Source organism: Aotus nancymaae, unplaced genomic scaffold, assembly GCF_030222135.1.
Source record: "Aotus nancymaae isolate 86718 unplaced genomic scaffold, 86718_ANA_hifiasm-v0.15.2.pri h1tg000011l, whole genome shotgun sequence".
Taxonomy (NCBI): domain Eukaryota; kingdom Metazoa; phylum Chordata; class Mammalia; order Primates; family Aotidae; genus Aotus; species Aotus nancymaae.
This window is the reverse complement of record NW_026988422.1, coordinates 57,083,339-57,104,023: the sequence shown is the minus strand read 5'-3', so window position 1 is coordinate 57,104,023 and position 20,685 is coordinate 57,083,339. Positions and strand designations below refer to the sequence as shown.

Below are 20,685 nucleotides of genomic sequence, written 5' to 3'. Positions count from 1 at the left end.
TCTTATATGGAGCATTTTTAGTGCCTGTTCCCCAAGGAAGCCAAACTCCCAGCTGCCACTGCCTGCTTCTGAACCAGGAGCCCAGTAGGACTCTGGCTTCAGAGGCCTTACCACTGTGCATTTATATTACTTATCAGTGCCTAAGAGGTATTTATATTATTTTTTGAGCCAGCTATGCATTGTTTATATATTTGATACATTTATATATATAGTTATTTGGGTACATTTACTGTACCATCTTGGCCTGAAGCCAAGATTTTAAATCTTGCCTTCTTTCAAAGCCACATTTTCTCATCTTTAAAATTAGAGTCTGGGCACAGTTGGCTCATGTAATTTAGAGATGCGCTCACTTTTGGAGGCTGAGGCGGGTGGATCACCTGAGTTCAGGAGTTTGAGACCAGCCAGGAGAACATGGTGAAACCCTGTCTCTACTAAAAATACAAAAATTAGCCAGGCGTAGTGGCGGATGCCTGTGATACCAGCTACTCTGGAGACTGAGGCAATGAGAGTTGCTTGAACCCAGGAGGTGGAGGTTGCAGTGAGCCAAGATTGCACCACTGCACTCCAGCCTGGGTGACAGAATGAGACTCTGTCTCAAAAAATAAATAAATAAAATTAGAATTATAATCGCTATCTCTTAGTGTTTCTTTGTGCTGATGAAATGAGATTATACACAGTTATACACATTTATATATAAATTCTTAGAACAGTGCCTCGAATATAGTAGATGCTATATATATAGTAGCAATTATATTTTCAAGTGAATCCTGTAATTTCTTGTCAGTATTTAGGCAATTAGTTATATAGTGACCCCCAAACACTTGTCAATCAATATTCAGAATATCTGTAAATGTGTCTGGGAATTATGGCACATTTTGAGGCATTTGGGTGAGACATTTACATTTAATTTTAGGCCAGGTGAAGTGGCTCACATCTGTAATCTCAACGCTTTGGAAGACTGAGGCAGGAGTGTAATATTGGGGTTCAGGGTACCCTCAGCTCCCCTGAGAGGACGTTTCTCCAGGTTCTTGGTCTCCTGCCCTCTCAAGAATCAGAGAGTGGACCACGGCGCAGTGCGCAGTAAATGCCAGACTCAAAAGTGTTTGTAGAAAGTGATTTATTTAGAGAGAGAGAGAAACAGAAGGAGAGAGAAAGAAACAGCTAACTCTCACACCGAGTGTGAGAATCCAGAAAGATGGAATCCAGGAGAGGAAAGCAGCTTCCACACTGGGCGGAAGGGAATAGAGAGAGATGGAGTTTAGAAGGGGAAGATAGACTTCCACGAGAGTGTGAAAGGGGATTCCAGAGGGAAAATCCAGAATGGAGAAAAACAGCTTCCACGAGAGTGTTCGTGGAAGGGGACCCAAACATGGAGTCCGAAGGGGTGTGGAAGAAAGGGACTTTTAACCTGGGAGGAACCCCCACCTTCTTTAAGACCCCTGGCCAATGAAAGGAGTTCCTTAGAACTTCCGCTGGAGTGATTGACTCTTAGTTTCTTCCCGTGCCCACGAAATTGAAACAAAAACAGTTAAATCTCCTGAATGGATACAGATGGGAGTGGGTCATGGCGCTGGGAAGTTCTTGCCCTTAAAACTATGCCCCATGTGGACCCGGAAAGAGAACATATTCCCTCAGGAGGATTGCTTGAGGCCAAGAGTTCAAAACCAGCCTAAGCAACATAGCGAGACCCCTATCTCTATTAAAAAAAAAAAAAAAGAAAGTTTAAAAAATTATATTAAACTTAATCTATACCCTGGTACCTTGAACTGAAGTGTTTTCATGATGAATTGCAGTTTTTTTGCAATGTAGCAGAGTGCTTTATTCTTTGTAGTTACAGTTGCTTTTTAGAAATATTCATGTAATTGATATTCCTTTAAGCTCTATTGCATATACTTTCTATTAGCTACGAATCAAGTCAGTTTAATATGTGTAGATGTCATAGAGACACCATAGAAGTTGGAATGGAGTGAATTTTAAGTCAGGAAAAAAGGGGTGTAACAACGTGCATGAGGGAGGAAATAAAGTGGTGCTTGGGGTGGAGATGTTGGCTTAGACAACCATAGTTCTGACTGAGGTAAAGATCCTTTAGGGCAAAGAACAAAGATGAGGGACAAAATATTATAGGATAAACTTCTAGCCTCTGTGTTTAGGTTATGACATATATTTGCATATTGCAACTCCTAAAGCCCTCCTAGTCAGATAAACTTGAACCATGAATTCAGAAGCATACATCATTATTTCTTCTTTAAAAATCAGAATGGTAAATCAGTTTTTCTTCCTGGATTTTGGGTTTGAATTAGTGGACAGATGAGTGTTGTAGACCATTGCCGTCTACTGTTTTTTTAGGAAAACCTGAGTCTATCATTCTGCCCTTTAGAGATGTGCTCATGAAGATTATGCTTGTTGATAAATGATCTTGCTTCCTTATTTCTTCAGCTGAAATAATAAGACATACCACTTCCTTTTTCCTCTTACATCAAGCCCTGAGTATGCCTTTGTTTTTATTTTTGTCTTATATTGTGAACTACTGGGTGCATATAGGTGTTTGGAACCATGAGAGTGTTTTATCAAGAAAGAAGCATGGCACTGAGAGGATTGATAGTGACTACATTAGAAGCACTTTGGTTAAGGCAAGATTTTATAATGTTCCTAGTGGTTATACATTTCTTCCCAAATGGAAAGGTTTTTAAAAAGACTGTGTTAATTCTTTGTTGGAAATAATGATGGGATTTGAAAATCTTCAATTAAGTAGAAGATATATTAGGATTCTGACCCAGAACCTTTGAGGTGTTAGGAAAAAATTAAACACTACTTGTCATAGTTACTCCTAACATTTTACATCCTTCTTTTTAAATGTTTCTTCTATTTTATTTTTCAATCTGGGAGAAGACTGCCAATATTTAAAAATCTGTCATATTTAGAAATAAATGAGATTATATATACAGTAATTGTGGTTTTTGAAATTACTTTTAATGGCAAAAACCATGATTACTTTTGCACCAACCTACAGTACAAGTATTAATACAACCATCTGTCATATATCAAAATAGATCAGGAGTCTTTTTTCTTGAGACAGGGTCTTACTCTGTCACCCAGGCTGGAGGGCAATGTTGCAATCTCGGCTCACTGCAACCTCTGCTTCCCAGGTTCAAGTGATTCTCCTGCCTTAGCCTTACAAGCAGCTGGGATTACAGGTGTGTACCACCATGCCCAGCTAATTTTTTTTGTTTGTTTGTTTTTTGTGAGACAGAATCTCACTTTGATTCCCAGGCTGGAGTGCAGTGGTGGAATCTTGGCTCACTGCAATCTCCGCCTCCTGGGTTCAAGCCATTCTTTTGCATCAGCCTCCCCAGAGCTGGAATTACAGGCACTGGCCACCATGCCTAGCTGATTTTTGCCAACGTGGGGTTTCACCATGTTGGCCAGGCTGCTCTTGAACTCCTGACCTTAGGTGATCTGCCTGCCTCGGCCTCCCAAACTGCTGCAATAACAGGCCTGAGCCATCGGGCCTGGCCTGGTTTTTTTTTTTTTTTTTTTTTTTTTTTTTAGTAGAGATGAGGTTTCATCATGTTGGCCAGGTCTTGAACTCCTGATCTCAGGTGATTCACTCACCTTGGCTTCCCAAAGTGCTGGGATTACAGGCATGAGCCACTGCACCCGACTGATCAAGAGTCTTTGTATTGACCTTGTGCCGTGAATACTCCTTTTTGTCTGTATTGCCATACTGGATATTTGTAAAGCAGTTTAGTTTGGTGGAAGGAACACAGGATTTGAAATCAGAGCACTTTAAATCTTGTTTCTGTCACTTACTAGCTTTGTGACTGACCTTTTTGAGATTGTTCACCTTATAAGTAATATGAAAAGAATAATGACATCTGTCTTACGATGTCTGTCTGCTATATGGATTAAAATTAAACAAAAATGCTTCATGTAAACTATAACATCCTTTGGGAGTGTAACAATTTTTTTTTTTTTTTTTTTTGAGACAGGATCTGTTCCTCCTGATATGGTTTGGTTGTTTGTCTCTTCTACATCTCATGTTGAAATGTGATTCCCAATGTTGGAGGTGGGGGCAGGGGGTTGATTGGATAATGGGAGCAGATTCCTCATGAATGATTTACCATTATCCCCTTAGTGATAAATGAGTCTTGCTCAGTGAGTTTACATGAGATGTGGTTGTTCAAAAAAGTGTGGCACCTCCCCACCCCCTTTCTTCTGCTCTTGCCGTGTGATGTGCCTGCTTCCCCTTAGTCTTCCACTATGATTGTAAGCTTCCTGAGGCCCTCACTAGAAGACAAGCAAATGTTGTGTATCCTGCAGAACCTCCAGTTAAACCTCTTTATAAATTACCTGGTTTCAGTTTCCTTTGTAGTAGCACAAACAAATAGACCTTTCTTGCCAGAGTTAGAAATTGGTTAGACTTTTTATCCTATTCAACTTAATGGTGTCATGAAAACAAGGACAATTTGGAGGCCATATTGAGATCTATCCTTGCTTGAAGGCTCTGGTTCTCCACAAGGGTAGTACTGCTACTATGATGTGTTTGGATCTTTGAGGATGCACTTTTGGTTGCCACAATGATTAGAGGAGGATGAGTCTAGTTTTGACATTCAATGAGCAGGAGCCAGGAATACCAGACATCCTACAAAGTATGAGACAGTTCTGCATGACTTTTGAACATTTCCCTAAACCTTCTTGTAGGTGAAAAACCTGTTTATACTTATCTTTTTTTTTTTTTTTTGACAAAGTCTCACTCTGTCATTGAGGCTGGAGTGCAATGGTGTGATCTTGGCTCACTGCAACCTCTACCTCCCAGGTTCAAGCGATTTTCCTGCCTCAGCCTCCCAAGTATCTGGGACTACAGGTGCCCACCAGCACGCCTGGCTAATTTTGTATTTTTAGGAAAGACAGGGTTTCACCATGTTAGCCAGGGTGGTCTTGAACTCCTGACCTCCAATGATCCCCCGGACCTCGGCCTCCCAAAGTGCTGGGGTTATAGGCATGAGCCACCACACACAGCCTGTACTTATATTATTCTAATTCTGTTTTACATTTAAACACAAACTTTTTTTTCTTTTTAAATATAGTTTTAATAGACACTGAATTTTCCAGGAATGTAACTACTGAGTATTAACCTGGGGCAAATTGTACTTTGTTTTGTTCAGAACTTTACCAAGAGTTGTTCACTGTTTTGGGACAATCCCATTATCAGTGACATTGCCCCTTATGGTATTTGATTTTCCTATTCAACTTATTAGTCTCAGTCTACATTTGTAACTGTCACATTCATGGTGATTCTGTGTATAGGTGCAAGTGTCTATTTCCGTGATATGAATTTTAGGATGGTTATATCTAGCATTTGCATATTAAAATATTTTATTAAAAATTACTTTCCTGGCCAGGCATAGTGGCTCACACCTGTAATCTCAGCGTTTTGGGAGATCGAGGTGGGCAGATCACCTGAGGTCAGGAGTTCAAGACCAACCTGAGCAACATGGTGAAACTCCGTCTGTACTAAAAATACAAAAATTAGCTGGGTGCAGTGGTGCGTGCCTGTAATCCTAGCTACTTGGGAGACTGAGGCAGGAGAATCACTTGAGCCTGGGTGGTGGAAGTTGGAGTAAGCCGAGATTGCGCCATTACACTCCAGCCTGGGTGACAGAGTGAGACTCGGTCTCAAAAAAAAATTACTTTTTTATTGTTATATTACTTTAGGCAGTATATTAATTTCCAAAAACTGAGAAAAGGTAGATTATCTATTTGCATTTTATTTCAGGTTTATGCACTGTTGTGCATTTTCTCAGATACTTATATTAATATTATGACTATGCCACAATTTGTCTTTTTTCCTGAAGATGGATTTTTTTCCTCCCATTTTGGTACTATTACAAATAGATTCTTGCTTATGTCTTCAGATATACATGTATTAATACCAAAGTTTCTCTGCAATAATGAATTTTATTTTTTCTTGAGACAAGGTCTGGCTCTGTCACCCAGTCTAGAGTGCAGCCATATTTGTGGTGATTTCTGTGTATAAGTGCAAGTGTCTATTTCCATAATAATATGGTACGATCTTGGCTCGCTGCAACCTCTGCCTCCCAGGTTCAAGGGGTTCTTGTGCCTCAGCCTCCCAAGTAGCCAGGATTACAGACATGTGCCATGAACTTGGCTAATTTTTGTATATTTTGTAAAGACAAGGTTTTACCATGTCAGCCAAGCTAGTGTCAAACTTCTAGACTCAAGCAATCTGCCTGCCTTGGTCTCCCAAAGTGTGGGATTACAGGTGTAATGGTCTCCCAAAGTGTGGGATTACAGGTGTAAGCCATTGTGTCTGGCCTAACAATGAAGCGGTTTTCACTCTTGTTATCCAGGCTGGAGTATGATGGTGCGATCTCGGCTCACTGCAACCTCCACCTCCCAGGTTCAAGTGATTATCCTGCCTTAGCATCCTGAGTAGCTGGGATTACAGGCATGTGCCACCATGCCTGGCTAATTTTGTGTTTTCAGTATAGATGGGGTTTCTCCACATTGGTCAGGCTGATCTCGAACTCCCAACCCCAGGTGATCCTTCCCCTTCAGCCTCCCAAAGTACTAGGATTACAGTTTTGAGCCATTGTGCCGGCCAAAGTTACTATTTTAACTTTTAAGTGTACAGTTCAGTGGCATTCAGTATGTTTATATTGTGTAACCGTCACCACCGTACATCCCAGAACCTTTCTATTTTACAAACTGAAACTCCGTGCCCATTAAACAATTCTCTATACCCCACTCTTCTCCAACCCATGAAACCACCATTCTCCTTTTTGTCTGTGTGATTTTGACTACTCTGGTTATCTCATATACATGGAATCATACAATATTTATTTTTTGTGTCTGGCGTATTTCACTTAGCATAATGTTAAAGGTTCATCTTTGTTGCAGCAAGTGTCAGAATTTCATTTTCTTTTTTCTTTTTTTTTTGAAGACTCAGTGGTGCCAAAGAATTTCATTATTTCTGAAGGCTGACTATTCCATTGTATGTACAGACTACATTTTGTTTAGACATTCATCCATCAGTAGACACTTAGGTTGTTTCCATCTTTTGGCTACTGTGAATAATATTGCCTTGAACATTGGTGTACAAATAACTGTTTGAGTCTCTGCTTTCAGTTCTTTTGGGTATATAGAAATCGAATTGCTGGAATATATGGTGATTCTATGTTTAATTTGAATAACCACCATATGCTTTACTTTTTTTTTTTTTTTTTGAGACAGGGTCTCACTTTGTTGCCCAGGCTGGAGTGCAGTGGTGCAATCTTGACTCACTGTGAAACAGGAGAGTTTCCTGACCCCCTTGTGGGACTTGTGACAGGGGTGTGGCTCAGCTGCCCCTTGCTCAAACCCCTTACAGGAGGGGAAGCATGCATATGGACAGGTTCAGGAGCCAGGGAGAGTGCTTTTGGGCTCCAGCCCCATGGTAGCATCTAGGGGTGTGTTACAATTAATGCTCTTTTGGCAGTTGCCATCGATAGACGACTGAGCATTCCACCAGCTCAGTGGAAAGTCAGGGTGACAGCCTTTTACACTGCTCTCTTGTTACCTGAGTCTTTGTCTGTCATCCAGGAAGAATAAGGTCACACACGGACTTGAAGGGTGGTAAATGCAGGGGTTTTATTGAGTGGTGGAGGTAGTGCTCAGCAGGATGGATGGGGAGCTGAAAAGGGGATGGAGTGGGTAGATGATCTTCATCTGGAATTTGGCCATCCCGAGATCAATCTCCTCTCCAACTGTCCCCAGCCAAACTCCTTTCAGTGTTCACATGCTCCTTCTCTTCTCCTCTGCCATGACATTCTGCTGCTCTTCTGTTCTTCTGCTGGGTTTGGGGTTTCTATGGGAACAGGATAAGGGGGTATGGTGGGCCCAAAGGCAACATTTTGGTACAAAAACAGAAATGCTTGCTCCCATTTAGGACCTCGGCTTTCTGGCTTGAGGGTGGGGCCTTTCCTGGGGAACTGCCCTCTTCAACCCTACATTTCTCTACCTCCTGTCCATATCAGCTCTAACTCTGCCTCCCAGGTTCGATTCTGGTGCCTCAGCCCCCCAGGTAGCTGGAATTTACAGGCATGCACCACCACATCTGGCTAATTTTTGTATTTTTAGTAGACAACGGGGTTTTGCCACATTGGCCAGGCTGGTCTCTTACTCCTGGCCTCATGTGATCCTCCCGCCTTGGCTTCCCAAAGTGCTGGGATTACAGGCTGAGCCACTACACCCAGTCTATACATACATATTTGCACACTTATTTATTTTGGATAAATTTTCTAGAAGTGGAACTATTGGGTCAAAAGATGGGCATAATTTTGAAATATGATTATTTTCTTAGAAGCTTTTATACTGATATTCCATTGTTGGATAAAGCCCTGATAGTAGTGAATAGGAGTGCCACCTACAACCTTTAAACTTATTCTAACTGGCATAGTGATTCTAGTTTAAAAAAATAATATGTACTGTGGTTTTTCCAATGAATGCAGTTTTTTTTCTTAGGCATATTTTGTATGGAGAATGTGTCAAATTTCATTGTTTTGCAGGTCTGAATAAAGCTTGTATGTTGTGCTTAAGTTGCTCTTCTCTGATCTGTTCCCCTAGTGGCAGATACCTGGAATGTAAACATTAGGTGTTCATTTATCTTCATAGAATTAACAAAAGACTTTTAATCTAGGAAGTGGCATAAAATGTCACAGTGGATATTGAATGTTTATCCATAGGGGAAAATTTGGCAACCCAAATCTTTGAACCAGCAACCTTTAGTTGAATTCTATCAATTCACAGTGCCAGCGTTTCCAATCATGTTTTTAGAAATCTAGATTTTTTTTCTTTCTTTTGTGGTACTATTTTAGAAATAATCTGTTTTCATATTTCCTCTTTATTATAAAACCTGGCCTGCTCTAATCCTAAAGTATTGAGTAATTACTACTAACATCCATAGTTTATCATGGCTTCTTGACTAGTATCTTTGGAATATTGGTTTCCTTGAAAACAGTTACAAGAGGCTGGGTGTGGTGGCTGATGCCTGTAATCCCAGCACTTTGGGAGGCTAAGGTGGGCACATCACTTGAGGCTGGGAGTTTGAAACCAGCCTGGGCAACATGGCAAGACTCTGCTTATACAAAAAATAACAATTGGCCAGACATGGTGGCACATGTAGTGTAGTCCCAGCTACTCGAAAGGCTGAGAGGCAGGAGGATCGCTGGAGCTTGAGAGGTTCAGGCTGCTGTGTTCATCATGGTTCTCCAGGTAACAGAGCAAGACCCCCCCATCTCTTAAAAAAATCAATTTCATGAGAATTATTCAGGATTAAATGGGATAATCCATAGGAGGTGCTTAGAAGAGCTTTTGGCAAATAATCAGTCCCCGCTAAGTATTAGCTGCCAAGCTGGGCATGGTGGTATACGCCTGTAATCCCAGCAGTTTGAGAGGCCAAGGTGGGAGGATTGCTTGAGCCCAGGAGTTTGAGACCAGCCTGCTAGAGACTGCCTTTACAAAAATTTTTTTAAAAAATTAGCTGGGCATGGTGGCATGCACCTGTAGTCATAGCTACTTGGGAGGCTGAAGTGGGAGGACCACTTGAGCCCAGGAGTTTGAGGCTGCAGTGAGGCATGATTATACCACTGCACTCTAGCTGCTTGTCTTCTTATTCAGGAACAGCACTATTGCATTTTCTGGTGAATTTATTTTGACTCCTAGCCCAAAAGTTTAATCTGGTTCCCTCAATCTTCATCATATGATCAGACTTACGCACAGAGAATTATTTGTGACTTAACTGAGATCAGTATAGCTCTTAAGAACGTAAGGCTGGGCTGGGCGCAGTGGTTCACGCCTGTAATCCTAGCACTTTGGGAGGCTGAGGCAGATGGATCACGGGGCCAAGAACATCCTGGCCAATATGATGAAACCCATCTCTACTAAAAACAAAAATTAGCTGGGCATTGTGGCGCGTGCCTGTAGTGGCAGCTACTTGGGAGGGTGAGGCAGGAGAATCGCTTGAACCTGGGCTGAGATCAAACCACTGCATTCCAGCCTGGGCGACAGAGCAAGACTCCATCTCAAAAAAAAAAAAAAAAAAAGATTGTAAGGCTGGAACTTGAACCCATATTGTCCAATTTTAAAAATTGATATTGTTTTTGTCCTGTTTCAAGAATTGCACAGACCAACTCTATTTTTAGTGAAACCTGTACATTCACTTCCATGTATTGTAACCAACTCCATCAGTCCTTACTCAACTATAGAAGTGAAACTTTAAGTGATTGAAAGAAGGTTTGTATATTTAAGATTTTCTTTCCTTGAAAATTTCAGATTTGAGGCTTAAGCAATTTCTTCTGGGGAAGAGTGCCAGTGCAGCTGCTGTCGCAACTCAAGATCTTGATTCATATCCATAGGTTGGAATATTGGTGGGCCAGCAATCCTCAGACACCTCACTTAGGACAGGTAAGTGAAAGAGTTACTTAAGGATAAGCAAAGTAGATTGAGGGCTAACAGTCTTTCTTCCTGTTTGTAGTTAGATGCAAACATTTTATTGTCTTTACAAATATAACCTTTGTCCTGGTAAAATCACTTGGAATCTTAGGTGAATAGGGTGAAACATTTTCTTTCTTTCTTTTTTTTTTTTTTTTTTTTGAGACGGAGTTTCGCTCTTGTTACCCAGGCTGGAGTGCAATGGTGCGATCTCGGCTCACCGCAACCTCCGCCTCCTGGATTCAGGCAATTCTCCTGCCTCAGCCTCCTGAGTAGCTGGGATTACAGGCACACGCCACCATGCCCAGCTAATTTTTTGTATTTTTAGTAGAGACGGGGTTTCACCATGTTGACCAGGATGGTCTCAATCTCTTGACTTCATGAGCCACCCGCCTCGGCCTCCCAAAGTGCTGGGATTACAGGCGTGAGCCACCGCGCCTGGCCGAAACATTTTCTTAACTGTATAATGTGTGTCAAAATGTTTTATGATGGTAAAACTTAGAATAATTAAAATTGTTTTTCTTTTTGTCTATTTTCTAGATTGTATTTATGAGCTGGTATTGCAGTTATCTATTGCTGTGTAACAAAGTACCTAAAACTTAGTGGCTTAAAACAACAGTCATTTATTCTGTTCATATATTTGCAATTTAGGCAAGGCTTGCTTGGTAGGGATGCTTGTCTCTGTTAACATATAGCATGAGGTGAAGTGGCTGGAAGGGTTAGAGTGACTCAGTGGCTGGAACTGGGATCATTTGAAGGTAGGCTTGCTCACTCACGTATCTGGTGGTTAATGCTGGCTGTTGGCTGGAACCTCAGCCTGGGCTGTTGGTCAGAAGACCTTCATGGGACCTCTCCTTGTGGCTATTTGGCTTCCTTACAGCCTGGGTTCCAAGAGAGAGAGCATCCCGAGAGAGGAAGACAAAGGTGCATGGCATATTTGACTTGGTTTTGGAAGTCACATAATGTTACTTTGCTCTGTTCTACTGGTTGATGTAGTTGTAAAGGTCCTCCCAGGTTTCAAGGAGGACATGGACATAGATCCCACCACTTGAAAGGAATAGTGTCAACATCACATTATAAGAAGAGTGTATGGGTGGAATCTAATGTTGTAGCCATCTTTGGAAAATATCGGCCACAATTTGTATTACTTTTAAGATAAAGAATATAAATAACATGTAATATATGAAAAAGGAATATTTGCACCATAATTATGGTGTATAAGTTCAGTAAGAATTTGATGTGTTCTTGTCTAGTAGCATATGTATTGGAATTAAGATGCCTAAACAGAAAAAAAGTAAAATAGATTTAGAATTTTCTTTCTTTCTTTTTTTTTTTTTTTTTTGAGAAGGAGTAATTTCTATTTGGTTTTTCTTTATCTCTGCTATTTCTTGGCTGATAATTTTTGTTTTCATGTTTAGAGTGTTGAGTTTTTTATAATAGTTGGAATTCTGGTGCTTTTTCTTGATTCACTTGTGATATTTACTTTAGCGTCTTCAAATAGCTGTTTATGCAGTCCCAGTGTTACAGTTTAGTTAACTGGAAGATAATGGGAGATGTATTTACTCCATCTTACCAAGCAAGAAATCTTCCTAACATTTTAAACTTTTTGTATTGAAATCATTTTAGATTCACAGAAAGGTATAAAAAGAGGAAAATGAAGTCCTTTGTGCCCTTTACCCAGTTATATCTGCCCTTTACCAAGTTGTATAGCTGTAGTACAATACCAAAACCAGGAAATTAACATTAATACCAACTTTTTTTTATGAAATACTTCAAATGTACAAGACATATGTTATAAGGCATATGTAAGACATATGTTGTTAGAAGATGTATGTAAGACATAGATTGTTGTAAGACATATGTTGAACATCTGTATATCCCCCACTGATATTTCAATATTTTTTCATATTTTCCCATACTTTATATGTGTATTCTAATATGTATGTTTTCTCTTTTATATAAACGACTTGAAAGTAAGTTACAGATGTCATGATAATTTACCTCTAAGTACTCCAGCATGCATCTTCTAAGAAAAAGGATATTTTAATAAACATTTATTATTAAATGCAAACTGTTTTTCCCTATAACTCCAAGACTCTGATCATACCTAAGAAAATTAACTATGAATTTTTTTGGACAAGAGTGTTAATGTTCCAGGGCTTTTGTTTTGAAGCATGTTATCTCCTATTCCTATTTTTTTGTTGTTGTTTGTTTGTTTTTTGAGACAGAGCCTTGCTCTGTTGTCCAGGCTGGAGTTCAGTGCCGTGATCTTGGCTCACTGCAACCTCCATTTCCCAGGCTCAAGCGATTCTTGTGCCTCAGCTTTCCAAATAGCTGGTATTACAGATATGCACCACCATACCTGGCTGATCTTTTAAAAAATTTTTTTTTTGAAACAGAGTCTTGCTCTGTCGCCCAGGCTGGAGTGCAGTGGTGCAGTCTCAGCTCACTGCAACCTCCACCTCCCAGGTTCAAGCGATTCTTCTGCCTCAGCCTCCCAAGTAGCTGGGACTACAGGCGTGTGCCACCACGCCGGGCTAATTTTTGTATTTTTAGTAGAGACAGGGTTTCACCATATTGGCCAAGCTGGTCTTAAACTCCTGACCTTGTGATCCACCCACCTTGGCTTCTCAAAGTGCTGGCTGGGATCACAGGCATGAGCCACTGCACCTGGCCTCTTTTTTTTTTTTTTTTTTGTATTTTTAATAGAGACAGGGTTTCGCCATGTTGGCCAGGCTGGTCTTGAACTCCTGGCCTCAAGTGATCTGCCTGCCTTGGCCTCCCAAAGTGCTGGGATTACAGGCGTGAGCCACCATGCCCTGAAGACTTATATTATTGTTCAAGGATGTATCCCTCCTGATAGTATACTCTTGGTGATTATTTTGAGAGTCTGGGCTCTCACCATGTATGCAATTCAGAGCCCAGGGAACTCCCTGATTCTCTCTTCTTGTCTCTCATTCTTTCCTCAGCTCAGTCTTCTCACAACTCCTTGAGCAAATACTCAGAACAATCCTCATTAGTAGATTGTAACTTTGTCAGACTAATTTAGGACTAGTTTGTAACTTTCTTTTTAATTATTAACCAAGAAAAAATTTACAGTTAAAATTGTGATAGAGTTTCTGATATGGTGATATATAATGGTTGAATCAAGCTGTAAGCAATTGAAAACCTGACTATAAGACTTACATAAGTCTGAAGTCAGCAGTTGCTCATGTTGCTTTAATGGCTCAACATTGTTGGGGCCTATGAATTTGTGATTTGCTTGGCCTTTCATGGTCTTGAGACAGCTATTGCACCTCCAGCCTTCCACCTACATTCAAGGAAGAAGGAAAAAGACCAAGGAAAAAGCTTTCTTATTAGTGATTCCAGCAAGTCACTTCCAGTGTCCCAAGGGTCAAAACTGGGCCGTATGGTTGGTCACCTCTAGCTGTTTTCATCTTTTGTCTTCTGTAATGAAAGGCAAGGAGAGAGTAGGGATTTGGGAACGGCTTTTTGAGTAGCCAGTTAACATCTGTCACAGTTACATGATTACATTCATTTTATATCAAAATTGTGTTCATTTGACTTCAATGTGATGTTCTGCACATAGGTGCTTTATTATTACGTAATATTTAACCGGGTATTGTGGAGAACAAAAGGACTAAAAATAGTAAAGATAATTTTAAATTTAGTTGTGAAGGTGAGCTTTTGATAATGCAAAGTGAAACGTGGCTTGAACCTTGGAACCTTGGGCAAGTTATTAAATTTATAAGCCTCTATTTCCTCATCTGTAAAATGGAATTAATATTTGACATTTAGGGTAATTGTGAAGTATGAAGGAGATAATTTATGTAACATACCTAATACTATGTCTGTTACATTGGAAGTGCTACAATGGAAGATATTATTTTAATTGTTTGGTTTATGAACATGGGGTAGAGTGAGAGAGCATAGACTTTAAGGTAGACAGATGATATTTGATTCCTAGTTACACTACATAGTTGTGTGTTTTTAGGCAAATCAATCTCTCTAAGATAGTAATGTAGTGTGTAATCTCTGAGTCTCTGAGGATTGTTAGAAAGATTAGGTGTTATATGTATAGTCAATACTTTATGGGCTCTCAGTAAAAGGTATCTGCTCCTGCTATTTTTAGTTATTTTTATGTTTTAGGATCCATATAATGGAATCAGTCATTTAATTTACTCTAGAAATTCATTTGTGATGAAAGATATATTGTTGATTAGTAGTATTTTTCTTCATCTTTTGAAGAAAAAATAGCTGCAGAAACTGGATTTGAATTATTTTTCACCATGATTAAAAATTTTTTAGCCAGATGCAGTGGCTCACACCTGTAATGTAATCCTAGCACTTTGGGAGTCTGAGGCAGAGAGATCACTTGAGCCGAGGATTTTGATTCCACCCTGGGCAAACATAGTGAGACTTTGTCATTACAAAAAATTCTAAAAATTAGCTGCACGTGGTCCAAGATACTCATGAGGCTGAGGCAGGAGGATTACTTGAGCCCAGGAGTTTGAGGCTGCAGTGAGCTCTGATTGCACCCCACTGCTCTCCATCCTGAGTGACAAAGTGAGACCCTGTCTCAAAAACAGATTTAGTCTTACATATTTTGTTAGTGGTTTCCATTGTACATATGGATGTGCTCTGATGCTTTTGACATGAAACTTCCAGATCTGTACATCTTTGTTTTGTTTGTTTAAACTAATTAGTCATTATTCGTTCATGAGTACCATCCCCTGTTTTGTTTGTTCATTTTTGTAAGACTTAATTTTTTTAGAACAGTTTCAAGTTTATGGCAAAATTGAGCAAAAACAGAGAATTTTCATATATCTATTGCCCCCACAAACCCACAGCCTTTCTTACTGTCAACATTCGTTACCAGAATAGTACACAGGAGATATGAGAAAAATCAAACCAATACAAACTCAATATAACTCAATGCTCACCAATATGTGTTCGGATTTCTGTCTACTAGCAACCAGACAATTCTTTGGCAGACACCAGCTGGATATCCTACATTTTAACTCAATTCTGACGTGATTTACCTGGAGATAACATCAGGTACCACAGGTTGAGAGCTCAGTCCCACAAGGCTGTCCCCTACTTCAATTGCAAACTCCAGGTTGTATCCTGTACTTCTGGCTGATTAGCCATAAATTGGGGTTACCATAACTCTCTCTTTTGGTTCAATTAATTTGCTAGACTGGCTCACAGAACTCAGGGAAACACTTCATTTACATTTATTGGGTTACTATAAACAATTCTCCTGCCTCAGCCTCCCGAGCAGCTGGGATTACAGGTGCCACCACATCTGGCTAATTTTTGTGTTTTTTGTAGAGACATGGTTTCTCCATGTTGACTAGGCTGGTCTCAAACTCCTGGTCTCAAGTGATCCACTGGCCTCGGCCTACCAAAGTGTTGGGATTACAGGTGTGAGCCACCATACCTGGCCTGTTTGTTTTTTAGAGACAGGCTCTTGTGTTGTCCATGCTGGAGTGCAGCGGTGTAGTCATAGTTCACTGTAAGCTCAAACTCTTAGCCTCAAGCAGTCTTCCTGGTTCAGCCTCCGGAGTTGTTGGAATTACAGATGTGAGCCACTGCATATGGCTAAGGCTTTTTTTTTCTGTCATATTTTCAATCTACAGTTGGTTGAACCCATGGATATGGAGGGCCAACTGTATTTAATATGCTTAATATAAGTATGTACTTACTTTTGAAATATGTTCATGTTGTTTTGTGTATATGTGTTTTTAATCTGTATAATGGTATTATGCTCTGAATCTCATTTATTTTTGATCAAAAAAGGAATTATGCAAGCACATACTGTTTTGTAAATCTAGTTTACAACAACTGACACAGATAGTGCTACTGTGAACATCCTTATGCATATATCCTATTGATGTGTGCAAAAGTTACTTTAGTATATACCGAGAAAAGGAATTGCTGACTTGTGGCCCCTACATATACTTAATTTCACTAAATACTGCCAAGTTGTTTTCTAGAATGGCTACATAGGTTATGCTCCCACCAGTAGTGAATTAGGATTCCCATTTCCTTAAATACTCACCAATATTTGGTCTTATCCATCTATTCAGCCTCATCAATTGGATTGGAATACAGAAGTATATTATTTTATATTTCTGTGATTGAGAGTGAGGTTGGGCATCTTTTCATTTACTTGTTACCATTTGGGTTCCCCTGCTTGGTGACTTAAAAAAAAAAAACCCAAATAATATACATTTGTTGTAGATATTTTTGAAAATACAAATAGGCAAATATAAAAAGGTCATCTGTAATACCCTAATCTAGAGATAATTACTATTAACATTGGCTATATCTTTCTGGTTTTTAAACACACACACAAACACACACACCCATAAACAAATATGTATTGTTTATTAATGGGATGATACACACAGTTTTCTTACATTTTTTCCTTTCACAATAATTTATGACCATTTCCCCATGTTGTTAGACATTTTAAAATATCACCATTTAATAGGTATATATTCCATTTTATAACTTTATTTACTCTTCTAGTGTGGGATATTTACGCTATTTTTGATTTTTTTCTCATTAACAATTTGGTGAACTGTTAATCAAACCTACATTTTTATGTGGCAAAGCTAGAGGGATTATGTTCCTGCTCCTTTTGTGAAACTGGGTTTTATAGCACACGCATTGCAGGCTGTCTTAGGCTATTTTCCGCTTGAATTCTAGGACAGCTGGTAATGCTTCGTGTAGACACATCTAGCCCTTGATGCTCCGGGGGTAGAGTTCAGAGTCTTCTCAGTTGGGCCTTTATCATTCTTTCTTTTTCTACTTTGTCAAGGTCAGGTTAACACAGACAGAGAGTGCAGTAGTAGACTTGGTCTTTTTTATTTATTTTTTATTTATTTTTTATTTTTTTTTATTTTTTGAGACGGAGTTTCGCTCTTGTTACCCGGGCTGGAGTGCAATGGTGCGATCTCGGCTCACCGCAACCTCCGCCTCCTGGGTTCAGGCAATTCTCCTGCCTCAGCCTCCTGAGTAGCTGGGATTACAGGCACACACCACCATGCCCAGCTAATTTTTTTGTATTTTTAGTAGAGACGGGGTTTCACCATGTTGACCAGGATGGTCTCGATCTCTTGACCTTGTGATCCACCCGCCTCGGCCTCCCAAAGTGCTGGGATTACAGGTGTGAGCCAACGCGCCCGGCCCTACTTGGTCTTAATGTTTAAATATCAGTGTCCTCTCTAGAGGGGGTGTAAAACTTCAACTATATTATATATATATGAATGTACTATATATATATGTGTGTATGTGTGTGTGTGTGTGTGTATGTGAATGTGTGTGAATATTTAATGACCATAAAGATATAGCCAATGCAAATAACTTCATTTTTAATTGTTAATAGATTATAAAAATAAGAATGCTCATAAAACAAGGAAATACAGGAAGCCATTAAGAAAATTCCCATAATTCTTTTACCCAAAGATAACTGCTTAATTGCCATTTTGCCTTAAATCTTTTTAGATTTTTTTCTATGTGGTGTGCTTGAGCCAGCTAGCACTACCTGATCAGAGCCAATAATTAAGAAATTATGCAAGCCTAAATTGTTTGTAGCTTAATGTTAGTGATGGTGGGATTAGCTACATCAGTGAATTTTACAAATTGTACAAAGCGGGGCTTCTTTCGCCCTGCCGAATTCCTCCCCAAGCCAGCTTATCAGTACATCACTGCATATATCTATTACATCGATATATATATAGATCTTCTTTTGTAATAGCTTCATAGCAGTCCATTGTTTAGATCAGCGATGCTCAGTGTGGTCCTTGGACCAGAGATACCAGCATTACTTGGGAATTTGTTAGAAGCGCAAATTCTTGGCTCCACTTAGACCTACTGAATCAGAAACCTGGTTTGGGGGCCCAGGAATCTGTTTTGTTTTGTTTTGTTTTGTTTTTGAGATGGCATCTCACTTACTCTGTTGCCCATCCTGGAGTACGGTGGTGCCATCTTGGCTCACTGAAACCTCTGTCTCCTGGGTTCAAGCGTTTTTCCTGCCTTAGGCTTCTGAGTAGCTGGGATTACAGGTGTGTGCCACCATGCCTGGCTAAGTTTTTGTATTTTTGGTAGAGGCAGGGTTTCACCATGTTGGCCAGGCTGGTCTCGAACTCCTGACCTCAAGTGATGTATCCACCTCAGCCTTCCAAAGTGCTGGGATTACAGGCATGAGCCACTGCTCCTGGCTGCAGTCTATGGTTTTACAAACCCTTCAGGTGATTCTGATGCATGCTAAAGTTTGAGAACCACTGGCATAGATGTACCTTAAATTATCTGGTTGGTCTGCTGATTCTGTATGAAATATTCCTCAATATATGTTCATTTTAAGCTCTTTAGTTGCATATCGCAAAACTATATTCTAAAAAGGCTGGTGGCTCACCACTGTCATCCCAGTACTTTGGGAGGCTGAGGCTGGAGTATCACTTGAGCCCTGGAGTTTGAGACCAGTCTGGGCAACATAGCAAGGTCTCGTTTCTCCAAAACTAAAAACTAGACAGGCCTTGTCGTGTGCGCCTGTAGTCCCAGCTGCTCTGGGACTGCAGAATCTGACATAAGCAGTGATCCCCCTTCCCAGAAAAATGCACATGTCTATTAAACTTTGCCTGCAACTTTGGGACTTCACAGGCCCCGCCCCCCCACAAAAAAAAAAAACATCCCCCAGTCTCATCTATGGACCAGGTTAAGGATTCTCTTCCCCTTGGCAGACTTACTCAGTTTCCTTGCTTTGGTTGTCATCTCAGTGTAGATGGTTCCTAATCTGTTTTCTTTCTTTTGTACTGCTACCTGCCAGACATTATCATGGTATCTTAATATAATAGAGATTTAATCAGTGAATGGAAGAGTTAATTGCAACATTTAATTATTGTTGTTATAGGCCAAATAAATATATGATACTATGTGGCTAGATTTAGAAATCTGTGTTGACTATAAACTACAACTAATAAAGTTAAATCAGGTTAGATATTGACTAAGGCACAACTGTCTAATTTCCTGAGGTATTGATTAAAGCACACTTGTGAGCTTGTGAAACAGTTTTGGTCACAGTTCCAAGTGTGGTAGCCTCTTTCAGATTGCAGGCTACCAGCCACAATGTCATCTCATCTGAATATCTCCTATTTCTCTTTCAAATGTTATCATGGAGAGCTGGGTGTTATTAGAGCCTTTTGCATTCAACTTTTTCACACATTCACAGTTTTAGTTAGAACTCTTATAATTGTGGGAACAGAAACCCATTTTAAGGGGGAAAAGTAGTTATTGGCTTAAGTAATTGAACAATCTAATCAAACCTGATACAGCACAGATTTAGGAGCAAGAATGACTTTCAGGGGCTTTTACTTTGATCCCATGTTTCTCAACTCTGTTTTTCTTTGCCTCTTGGCCTTATCCTGAGATGAGTTCTCTTCATGTAGTCAGGAAAGATGACTGCAAGCACCTCCAGTTTACATTGGAGGTAAATGTAGTTGCAATCCTACAGAAATCAAGGTAATATTTCTCCATCATGTAAAAAAAAAAAAATTCCTGGGGAAGACTTTGGACTAGCTTGGGTGATTTAGTTAATGTTTCCTGCACGTACTCCTCTTCCATATAAACACAAAATGGGTAGGAGTAATTCCCCAACAGAAATGGTAGACAGATGTACAGCAGTCTTCCAGGATTATTTTATAATAAAGTATTTGAGGCCGGGTGCGGTGGCTCACGCCTGTAATCCCAGCACTTTGGGAGGCCGAGGCGGGTGGATCACGAGGTCAAGAGATCGAGACCATCCTGGTCAACATGGTGAAACCCCATCTCTACTAAAAATACAAAAATTAGCTGGGTATGGTGGTGCGTGCCTGTAATCCCAGCTACTCAGGAGGCTGAGGCAGGAGAATTGCCTGAACCCAGGAGGCGGAGGTTGTGGTGAGCCGAGATGGCGCCATTGCACTCCAGCCTGGGTAACAAGAGCAAAACTCTGTCTCAAAAAAAATAAAAAAAATAAAAATAAATAAAGTATTTGAGTAGAACCCAATTCTCCTCTTGAAAATAGTAGTCTTTTTATCTCTTAGGACATTTAATGAAATTACCAAAAAACTACAACTCCTCCTGCCTCTACCTGTTGGTATTACTTGATTGCTGAATTACTTACACCTACAGGCTTTTAGTAATGCA

At 40.0% G+C, this 20,685-nt stretch overlaps 1 protein-coding gene across 8 annotated transcripts in view; it reads left to right on the top strand.

The window, feature by feature from the left end:
- NUMB (NUMB endocytic adaptor protein) overlaps window positions 1–20,685 on the top strand; it is a 176,359-nt gene that overhangs the window by 26,966 nt on the left and 128,708 nt on the right. For all 8 annotated transcript variants that reach the window (XM_012438147.3, XM_012438140.3, XM_012438144.3 and 5 more), the window contains exon 2: window positions 10,333–10,464. The gene's annotated coding sequence lies outside the window, so the exon portion shown is untranslated. The remainder of the gene's footprint in view (window positions 1–10,332; window positions 10,465–20,685) is intronic.